This window comes from Saccopteryx bilineata, chromosome 4 (genome assembly GCF_036850765.1).
Source record: "Saccopteryx bilineata isolate mSacBil1 chromosome 4, mSacBil1_pri_phased_curated, whole genome shotgun sequence".
NCBI lineage: Eukaryota > Metazoa > Chordata > Mammalia > Chiroptera > Emballonuridae > Saccopteryx > Saccopteryx bilineata.
Genome location: NC_089493.1, coordinates 240,918,780 through 240,927,737, shown reverse-complemented (window position 1 = coordinate 240,927,737; position 8,958 = coordinate 240,918,780). Strand labels below are relative to the sequence as shown.

General features: G+C 36.5%; 1 pseudogene; it reads right to left on the bottom strand.

Annotated features, from left to right (window-relative positions):
* Positions 1-6,352: 6,352 nt before the first annotated feature.
* Positions 6,353-6,812, bottom strand: LOC136336306 (large ribosomal subunit protein uL23 pseudogene; annotated as a pseudogene).
* Positions 6,813-8,958: the final 2,146 nt, after the last annotated feature.

The following is an 8,958-nucleotide window of genomic DNA, read 5'->3' as shown; positions in this document are numbered from 1 at the left end:
CTACTCTCATAACTTTAATTTTCTATTCAGATAAAGTAAAATCCCTATTATTTGATTTTCCTGAGTAATAATTTCATCCTCTGAACTCTGTTTGGCTGGTATCAGTGGCACTTACTAATTACCACTGACTTGCTTCACAGTTATATTAAATTCGTCTTATCTAAAACCAATTTTACTCTGTTCTGAAATCTCAATTTTTATCTTTGGTGATACCACTATCTCAGGTTTTTATTCCACTGTCCATTAGTTATTTACAGTTAATCAGTCAACAAACTCTCTGATTCTTCCCTCATATTATTTCTTGCTCCTGGTATTTGGACTTCATTTTTAGGTCCTGTCTGGCCCAGTATGGCTCAAAGGGCCATCCATCTATAGTGTCCATATAGCCCCTTGCAGCCTACTGAATATTCTGCAGGATGTTTTGCATTTTCAGAGACAAAAGCTATGAAATCATTTTTTTTCATATGCAATTAATAAAATTTAAATGTAAAATTAATTCTAATTTTTTAAAAATTACACTATATTTTAAAATAATATTTGTCCTCTTACACATCAGTTTGTTCAGGTAGTGGGGTGCATTTTAGCTGACACTTTTTATAACCTTTAGTTTGTTATTATTATACATTTGTTAGGTTGTACTTTTTAAATGATCTAGGCCTTGGCCCACTCTTACCTAGAGCTCTGTGGATCATACTCAGTCTTTCCCCTCCCATCATTTCAACACTGTCCCCTGCATAAGGTACCAACATGGTTTCTTAGAAACATTCTGTGTCCCCAGTGTTTTCAACACTATGGTTCACCCTAAAAGTCTTTAACAATTTGGTGGACACCTGCTTAACCATTTACCTGTTTCTTTTGCCCAAGACAAACCATCTCCTTACTGTCCTTTTCAAAACCATATCAAAGCCTGTCCTGTGGTGGCGCAGTGGATAAAGCCCTGACTTGGAGTGCTGAGGTTGAAACCCGGGCTTGACTGGTCAGGCACATATTGGAATAGGTGCTTTCTGCTCCTCCTCTCTCTCTCTCTCTCTCTCTTTCCTCTCTGTCTCAAATAAATAAACAAATAACCATATTGGATACATCAGTCATGTTTCTGTTGATTGTGTTCTAAGCCTTAAAGTCATCCCACTTAAATTTACTCTCAACTAGATCTTCTTTTTCCTTCAAGACTTTATTTAAATACTTCTTCACTAAGACTTTCTTACCCACTCTGGACAGTACTGTCTTATCCTTATAGCTTATAGAAGTAGTTCTTAATCAGAGAGGCTCTTCAGAATCCTCTATTTCACTCTTAAATTTTGAAAAGTACAAATGCCTGGGCCCTCTGCCTAAAGATTGTTATTCCATAGGTCTGAGGTATATAATCTGGGAATCTTGTTTCTGAAAACTCTATCAGTGACCAGAACTGGCCATGTAATTTGCAAGAGTCCATATAAAATAAAAATGCAGGGCCTCTTGTTCAAAACCCAAAGGGAAAATGTCATTAAAAGTACTAAAATATAAAGCTTATTCATTTTTTGCCCCATCACCTCTCTCTCAGCTTGTCATGGTATTTTCCACTTGCTATTCAATGTTACTTTAAAAAGTATAACATTTTAAATTGTAAGAATAAATTTTATTGTTCATTTTTATATGGTACAACACCAGTTTTAAAGGCAAATATGAGTATTTAATGCACAAGCAGATTCACTGAAATTGCACAATTCATACTCCATAGATAATACCCACATATGTATTTTTTCTTGTTAGAATAGTGGAAAACTTCACAAACCAACTGAACTGTTTTTATTTTAGTTCATGAAATGCACACATTCTACCGACACTTTTCACCTGCCACTTAACTAGGAGTAAAGCAAGACTGGGCCCTGGCCCACTGGCTCAGCAGTAGAGCATCAGCCCAGTGTGTGAATGTCTTGGGTTTGATTTCTGGTCAGGGCACACAGGAGAAGTGACTATCTGTTTCTCCGCCCCTCTCTTCTCCTCCCACAGCCCTGGCTTGAATGATTTGAGTAAGTTGGCCCTGGGTGCTTAGGATGACTCTATGGCCTCTGCCTCAGGTGATGAAAATAACTCGGTTGCCCAGCAACAAAGCAGTGGCCCCAGCCAGGCAGAGCATCACTGGGCAGAGGGCTTGCCAGGTGGATTTCGATCAGGGCCCATGTGAAAGTCTGTCTCTTCCTTCCAGCCTCTCACTTAATAAAAAATAAAATTAAACAAACAAACAAAAAAAAAAAAAAAGAAGAGAGAGAGAGACTGAAGTATAAAAAAGACCCAGGAAAAGCTTTCTCTCTCTCTCTCTCTCTCTTTTTCTTCCTTCCTTTCTTTCTTTTTTTAATGTTATTATAATTAGAGTAAGTGGTTAATGAATTCAGGGAAGTAACACAGGAAATTACACGATTTCCTAGTCCCATTGTCTTCTTTCTACATTTAAAGCGAAGTTCTGGATGAGCAGAAAGCCTGGCCTGGTGGGGCTGTCAGTAGCCCTTCCCCGCCCACTTCACTCAGTCCCATTGTGAGGGCAAATGCAAATCACTAATAAGAGGCTTAAAGCTCCCTGTTGAAAATAGAGACTCCCTTTCTCTCTTTTCTTCAAGCATGTACTTTAGAAAACTTGTAACTGCAAGTTATTTCTGCCTCTTTGAAATCTATGTATATCTACTAAAAGCTAGATATTTTGTTATTGTTTGCTTTATGACCCAGAAATGTCTTTTTCAAAGACCCAGAAGTCATCTCTTTGAAATGTAATAATCATCAATGAAGACAGATCCCCAAACTTCCAGTGTCTGTAGAGGATAGGAGCCTAACTACCAGCTCCTCCCTCCTAAACGACCTTCTGTGGTAAAGATATCTCCCTAATGATAGCACTTTGAGTTTCACTAAACTCCCAAAAACTCCCCTGGGATTCTGTCCTCATAGTCTCATGAACACTAAGCAAATGGGGACACAAGGATGGCAGTGGACACACCTGACGTGCACTGCTCCATTGTGCTATAGAACCTGGCTTACAAAACATAACTTCAAACAGAAAACTGTTAAGAAAGTCAAGTCAGCAATGGCAGAGCATTAAACCAAATTGTGGAGCTTTTCTAAATGCAGGACACTGAGTGTCTGTAGAGGCTGTATATCCACGAAGCCTGCCCCATGATGGTTCTATTATCAACCTCGACTAATTATTGGCTCACAGCGAATACTGTCTAACCCACTGGCCCTCAGCTCTCATAAAATGCTTTAAACAACAAAAAGGCCAACACTTTGCGACATGCTTATTACTTTTTAAATTATTTCCCATTAAATATAAAATTCTATTACCAACAATTTCTAAGAAAAGGACAAAATTTTTTCACTGAATTTCAGTACATCTTACCTTTACTCCAAAAGTGGACTGTTGGCTGTTTGGAAACACTTTATTTATAAATAATTTCCCAAGCAAATAACACCATTCGTTACTTGATTCAGAGTTCACAGAAGCAGAAATAAGTGACTATAGCTTCTGCACAACCTTAAATCAGAAATAACTGGTATTGTGTCCAAGTATTTCATTCCTTAGCTGGGCTTTGGACACAATCTCAGATTTTCATAAAAACATTTGTGTCTACAATAAAATAGCAAATTAGAAATACATAGGAAATTTAAGTAGTAGAAAAAACAAGGCTACAACAGAGGGGGAACACAAACAAGACAAAGTTTAAAGGAATTGTATGGAATATGGAATCAGTTATCTTAGTGCAAAAGATCTTCAACATCCACCAGTCCCTCATGGGATTTAACAATGGTTATGCTACCTCTCCCAGGAAGTGTTAAAGCAGCTATAATATTCCCTATTGAATATTATAATTTCCAAGGTATGGAATTATATAATTTATTTCCAAAGCATTTTTTTGTATTTCATTTTTAGAAAGCTTGAGGCTTAAACAATTTAGTTTCCCATTTTTTATGGTCTTATGTAAATAAGAGTTTAGTCATAGTTGCTAAAATTACATTTTACCTGACTTTCAAACTTCAGCTCCACCAGAAGAAATGAGATATCCTTTTCAACCACCATTGTAATTCTAATATTTAGGTCAAAATACCCAAGTTAGGTCATTGAATTTATACGGAAAACTGTATGATTATCAAGTTAATTCTCAATTAATAATGTAAAGTCCCAAATAAAAGCAATGTGTGAGAGCTATAAATTGAATGATGTTTCCATTCTTTGCAGATGTGATGGTTGTTCCTATCAGTTTTTACTTTCTGCATTTTCTACACACTTCTTTATTCTCCTCTTACCAAAACTCTACTTTCCTTCTTCCCTAAATGTGTTTTGTTGAATCGTCTAAAATCTACCTCACACTATTACATTCCTTTTTCTAAGAAACCCAGTTTTTTTAAAGAGGATCAAATCCCACCCTCATCGAGACCTTTGCAGTTGGAAGGCTGTTTTGACTGTTGAAGGTGCTATCCACTCTCTCATTTCAATTATATTATTTCATTTGCAGATAAAACTGGCACGATTTCATATTCATTTGACATCTGAGACACTGCAAACCAGTGCCCTTTCCCGCGGGCCCTCCAAGTTTAGCTGCAGAGAGACTCTAAGAGCTCCAGCAGGATTAATAGCTTTATATTTAGTATTAGAAAAGTGCATATTTAAGTGAGAGACTCTGTCAATTCAAGGGAAGACAAGCTCATGTAGAACATGATACCTCTAAGATCTGGGTTCTTGCTCAATTCATCTCTTTCCCTTCTCTAAATTCTAGTGAATATAGGCCTGATTCTAAAGTGATTAATATTTTTTACAGTATAACAATTGAGACAGTATTCCTACACTTAATATTAAGTTACAAGCAAAAAGGCAATTGCAAGATGGTAAAACGTCACAGTATGAATACAAGTTACAAGTTTTTCGATCATTTGTCTCTGGCTCCTGCATAGTGCCTAGCATATAATAGGTTCTCATGAAATAGATACTTGTTGAACAGATGAGGTAATGAATCTGTTTACTTCTCTAAATTGTCCCACAGTGTGTGTATTTGCCACAAGTGAGTGTTTACTTTAATTAATTAATTTTTGTGGACACTGCGCTTATGTTTTCTTACCTCTTTGGTACGGAGGATCATTCCTCAGACTCCATGATGCATTTTAGCAGTATGAAACCCAATGATTCTTCAAATTTTCCTTCTATTATCTATTGTTATAGTATAGAGAAAGCAAACTTCTAAAAACAATTTAGTTCTTATTTAACAGTTTGGTAGCTGTTTAATGGTTTCATGCCAGGTGAAATTGTCTTTGCAATGTGATGTTAAACTTTTTGAGAGCAGGAGAAAATGCCGCAAACCCCTTTGTTGTACATGTACGTCTTATCAAAATATTAGGCAATTAATAAGAGGTCATTATATTCTGAATGTTTGATAGACTAAGTTAAGTGAGTCACTAATCAGCAATTATTTATTCATTGACTAAATATTTACCAACTCAGACTGTGACACCAGTGTAAACATTTCTTTTAAGTATTTCAAAATATTTTCCTTTGCTGTGACTTGTAATCTCTGTATCACAATATGATGAAAAATAAAAATCATGTGACAAAGCAGAAGATCTGAGTCTTGTCTTGGCTCTGGGTTCTTGGCTCAGTGACTTTGGGATGTCGATTAATATGGTATTTGTAGTGAACAGAATGAGTGCCCCTCAAAGGTGTTCAATTCCTAATCCCCAGAACTTGTGGATGTGTTACCTTACTTGCAAAGGGACTTTGCACACGCAATCACGTTAAGGTTTTAAAATGGGGAGATTATCCCAGGTTATCTGGGTGGGCCCAATGCGATCACAAGGGTCCTTAAAAAATGGAAGAAGACAGTAGAAGAAGGAGGTGAGGACAGAAGCAAGAGGTGAGAGAAAAAGAGAAAGAAAAAGGGAGGTAGGTAGGGGAAGAGAAAGCAATTTGAAGACACTATGCTGCTACTTTGAAGATGGAGGGAGGAACCACGAGCCAAGCAATGGAGCTGACTTCTAAATGCTGGAAAAGCAAGGAAACAGTTTTCCTCAGGCCCTCCAGAAGGAACACAGCCTGCTGATGTCTCGAGCTTAGCCCTGTGGAAGCCATCTTGGACTTCTGACCTCCAGAACTGCAATATAATTCATTTGGATGGTTTTAAGTTTGTGGTAATTTGTTACAGCAGCAATAGGAAATGATTATGGTATTTAACTGAGGCTTTACTGTTCAAAGACCTGGTTCAAAAATAAGTCCTTCTATCTCCAAATGGAAACAATGAAAGCACATACCTCCTAAGGTGATTGCTTAGTTATGCTTCAGGTTTTTGTTTGGTTTTTAGTGTAAAATTTTTATATTTAGAATTAGCCAGCTGGACTCAGTTTAGATGGTCCCAATTTTGTTGGCAACATTCAAAGCATCATAATCAGGAGCCAGTTGAATCATCAGGCCTGATCAGGGTGGTGACCTTGGACTCAACAATGTCAAAGAGCTTCTTCACAGCCCATCTGATCTGTTGCTTGTTGGCCTTGACATCCACAGAGAACACAAGTGTCTGGTTGTCTTCTGTCTTCTTCATGGCTGACTCAGTAGTCAGGGGTACCTTGATGATGGACGGCATAGTGGTCAAGCTTGTTTCTCCCGGGACTGCTCTTCCGAGGCTATTTAGGCTGCCTTCAGAGCTGCAGTGTCTTCAGCCATGTGAAGGTGGGTGGTGTGTGGATCTTTCTTTGTGTCTGTGGATACCTTTCAGCACTGCTTTCCTTGCCTTCAAAGCCTTTGCTTTGAATTTGGCTTTGGGAGGGACAGAGACTTCCTTCTTCACTTTCAGCACCTCCTTCATAAAAAGACTATGCTTCAGTTTTCATAAATACTTCTGTGCACCAGGCATTTTAAATGTTTTCATTTTATTTTAAAATACCACTTATTACTGTCATTTATGGATTTTTGATTCATTTAACTAGCTATTCCTAAAAAAAATTAGCTTAATTTTACCAAAGCAATATACTCTCTAAGTACTTAGTATATTTCAATGCATAAATAGTTTCTTAAACAAAAATATAAATGACTGAATTTCAGAGTTAAAAGATATAAATCTTTTATTTAATTAGTAATCACAATAGTAACAGAAATTTTACTTCTATAAAGTTTGGACAAATTATTATTATTTTTTTAAGTAATAGTCTATAAAGTGAAGCTGAAGCCAAATTAAAAGGGTGATTCAAACAACTGTGGAAAAACTTTGATGTCAAAGGAAATGGTTTAGAAAATTCAAATTGATAGTCTACACAGCTTGAAGTTTCCCCTGTATTCTGTTGTGTAGGGCTTCTTTGTGAAGGGGAGTCAGCAAAATCACCTTGAAGTTTCCTACCGGAATCAGCAGTCTTGAGTAGAATATAGCCCTGGCCGCTGACATCTTCACTTTATTCTTTCCTGTGTATTCATCTAGTAATTATCCATCTGTGCTCCCCATCTATTCACCCAAGGTAGAAAGGTCAAAGGAGAGCAAAACAGAGGTACAATAGGGCAGGATGTCAGTGTCTCCTTATAAAAGTCAGGATAATATTACTGGAATCAAAGATACTCAAACCAGTTAACTCTTTTAATACAAGGTAATTAATTACATTGAATTTTTATATTGAATTCTGAATAGAAACACTTATTTATTTAATTTCTTTTCTGTTTATTGAAGAGGCTGTCATTTGCACTTTGACTTGAAAAATTTTTTACAATAGACATTCACTCATCAACTTTCCTTATCATTCACTAAAGGTAAAACATTATGCAAGAGAGTGAGGAGGGTTCCTAAAACCTAACATTTCTCTACAGTGAAAAAAAGAAAAAGAGGTAATTTGGTTGGGAAATGCCCACATAGCGTTTGAATTCATAGCACCCACTTGACCGAGCGGTTTGTGGGGAGTTCTGTCATTTGACATGCCTGGTTATAATTTTTAATCAGTACAACACATTCCCTTTTCTTTCCAGAATTCCATTTGTATCCTTTGTATAGTGATGTTCAACTTTGAAGACCTAGAAAAAATAGAAATAACAAAGAACCACCAAGTAAAAAATGTCATCAAAAAGGAATTTTCACATCCTGATGTGGTTTTAATATGTGCCAATTTAGCCAATGGCCAACCACATTACAAATGACACACATAAATCAAATTATGGCTGAATCACCAGCCGAATGAAATTCTGTTTGTTCATTTCATTCAAGTAATTTTTTTCTATTTTCTCCTCTCTCTTTGTCTTTTTTCTCTCTTCTTTCTCTTATTTTCATAGGCTGAAAGATTGCCAAATGTTTTTTTACTACTGTTCTGTCATATCTATCCATCTTCCTTTCCTGTGTGTGGTAGATAGTATTTATATAAGCAAAGTATCTAGGAGAAAAGTGTGCTTTAAAGAGTAGCAGTAGAATTCAGGCTTACTATGACCATACCCTTTTATGGGATATCAGGCTATTTACTTTGAATTGTACACTCAAGTTTAATCTGCATGATCTTTATAGTTTTTTTTTTTTTATTTTAAGATGTTGGTAAAAACATATATATTCTTTTCCAACACTATTATAAAATTGGGTTAGTTGGTTATTTAATTATAGCCTATTTAATTCTGCACAGGAAATCAAGGGCATTATATCAGACTCTCAACAAGAGAACACAAATTAAAAAATAAATATTTGACTAGAGCCTGACCTGTGGTGGCACAGTGGATAAAGTGCCAATGTGAAATGCTGAGGTCATCAGTTCAAAACCCCAGACTTGCCAGTCAAAGCACATATGAGAAGCAACCACAAGTTGATGCTTCCTACTCCTCACCCACTTAAAAGAAAATTTGACTAGGAGAATTTGACTAGGAGAACCTGTCAGGTGGCAGATAAGTGTGCATTCATGCAGGCTATAAGAGCCTATATAACTATAAAACTTGGACCATGGGATGGGCTCTAAACTATAACTGAATGTAAATTTCTTACTGTCAATCCATTT